The sequence below is a fragment of the Nothoprocta perdicaria genome, unplaced genomic scaffold, assembly GCF_003342845.1.
Source record: "Nothoprocta perdicaria isolate Ctin4 unplaced genomic scaffold, notPer1 scaffold_255, whole genome shotgun sequence".
In the NCBI taxonomy this organism is placed as follows: Eukaryota; Metazoa; Chordata; class Aves; order Tinamiformes; family Tinamidae; genus Nothoprocta; species Nothoprocta perdicaria.
Genome location: NW_020455483.1, coordinates 596,618 through 598,861, shown reverse-complemented (window position 1 = coordinate 598,861; position 2,244 = coordinate 596,618). Strand labels below are relative to the sequence as shown.

Genomic DNA, 2,244 nt, shown 5'->3' with positions numbered 1-2,244 from the left:
TTTTACAGCTCCCTTTGTTCAGGGTGATCCAGCCTTATCTTTGTCCCTCCCAGGGCAGCAATTCTCCCTTTTACAGCTCCCTTTGTTCAGGATGATCTCCCAGGGCTTGTGGCCGACAAGTTCCAGCASGTCTTGCTCCAACAGCGGCACKGTACTTGAGGCCCTGTCAATGTTGGTCGAGCCCTGGCCCACATCTCCCCCTTCCTGTTGCACAACAAGAACCCTTTGCACTGAATGTGCTATTAGTTTCTGCAAGCACTGTAATAAGCACGGGAGGAGTAGCAACAAAAGGAMAAAAAMAGCATCACTCTTTTGTGTGGTTGCAATCCTTCTGCGTTGATGATTCAACAGTCCTGAGGATCCCGGTTCTCTTAGGAAGATTCACCGGCTTGCTGCTCAGAAGGTCTGTCTTGGGAGTGGTCCAGTTCKTTGTCCGATGATTGTGGTAATGATTCACGGAAAGGCCGCACACTTTTTGCTGGAATCCATCGAGGGCCTTTTTCTGTGGAAACACAAGCATAACCTCTGCCCCAAGTGATGAGGGGATATGGTCCCAGGATCTTACCTGTTTCGGGATCTCGTACGAGCACCCGAGCTTTAATTTGTGCTTCAAGTGAAGAATTTGCATTAAAGTGTCGAACTATCRGGGGATTATTATCTATTAAAGAACAATTCAAAAAGTTAAAAACATATAAGGCTTTCTGTAGATGTTCCTCAGGGGTAGCTGTCCCCCTTTTCTGTTGTTGTAAGAGGATCTTACAACAGAGAGAGGATCTTCTCTCCCTTGATCTGTTGGCAACACTCCTCCTGATGCAGGCCAGGATCCCATTGGCCTTCTTGGCCATGAAGCTACACAGCTGGCTCATGGTTAACTTGATATCAACCAGGACTCCCAGGTCCCTCTTTGTGTAGCTGCTCCCCAGCAGGTCAGCCCCTATTCTGTACTGGTGACTGGGGTTATTCCTCCCCAGGTGCAGGACCCTGCACTTGTCATTATTGAACCTCCTGAGGTTCCTCTCTGCCCAACTCTCCAGCCTGTCCCATYGGCCTTCTTGGCCATGAAGGCGCTTTACTGGATCAGCGTTAACTTGCTGTCCACCAGAACTCCCAAATTCCTCTCTATGGAGCTTCTTCCAACAGATCAACCCCTAGTCTGTACCCGAGGTTATTCCTCCTCAGGTGCAGGACCCTGCATTTGCTTTTGTTGATCCTTATGAGGTTCATCTCTGCACAACTATCCAGCCTATCCAGGTCCCTCTGAATGACAGCACAGCTTTCTGGAGTGTTGGCCACTCCATTCAGTTTGGTATTGTCTGCAAACTTCCTAAGGGTATACTGTGTGCCCTCATCCAAGTCATTGATGAGCAAGTTGAAGAGTACTAGACCCAGTACTGACCCCTCGGGGACACCACAGAATCAGAGAATCAGAGAATGCTTAAGGTATGAATGGACCTCTAAAGATCATCTAGTCCAACCCCCCACACATGTCAGTGTTACCTAGAGCATATAGCACAGGGCCTGCATCCAAGCAGATTTTAAAGATCTCCAGAGAAGGAGACTCCACAACCTCTCTGGGCAGCCTGTTCCTGGGTGCTCTGGCACCCTCACTGTCAAGAAATGTTTTCATAAATTCCTGTGGGACTTTTGGTGCTTCAATTTGTGGCCGTTTCCTCTAGTCCTATCRCTGGCCACCACTGAAAAGAGGCCGGCCCCATCCTTCTCACTCTCTCCTTTGAGGTATTTCTATACATTCCTCAGATCCCCCCTCAGCCTTCCCTTCTTCAGGCAGAACAGGCCCAGCTCTCTCAGYCTTTGCTGATAGGGCATATATTCCAGACTCCTGATCATCCTCGTAACCCTGTGCAGGACACTCTCCAGCACAGGAGTGAGTGTCCATGTGCATCTTGTACTGGGAAGCCCAGAGCTGCACACAGYGCTTCGCTGTGGTCTCACCAGAGCTTGTAAAGGGGGATGATCACCTTCCTCAACCCGCTAGAGAGGCTCTTCTCAATGCACCCCAGAATCCCATTGGCCTTCTTGGCCGTGAGGGCACATTGCTGCCTCATGATCAACTTGTCGCCCGCCAGGACAGCCAAGTCCTTCTCTACAGAGCTGCTCTCCAGAAGGTTAGTCCCCAGAACACCACTGGCTACAGACCTCCAACTAGATTCAGACCCATTTATCAAGACCCTATTTCACCATCGTTAACCCAGATTTCACCATCCTAAGTATCTTTTTAAAACA

At 49.5% G+C, this 2,244-nt stretch overlaps 1 long non-coding RNA gene across 1 annotated transcript; it reads right to left on the bottom strand.

The window, feature by feature from the left end:
* Window positions 1-384: 384 nt before the first annotated feature.
* Window positions 385-608, bottom strand: LOC112948178. Its single transcript, XR_003249557.1, has 2 exons — window positions 566-608; window positions 385-502 (listed from the first exon to the last, which is right to left on the bottom strand). It is a non-coding gene; the product is annotated as an uncharacterized LOC112948178 (long non-coding RNA).
* Between the last annotated feature and the right edge of the window lie 1,636 nt (window positions 609-2,244).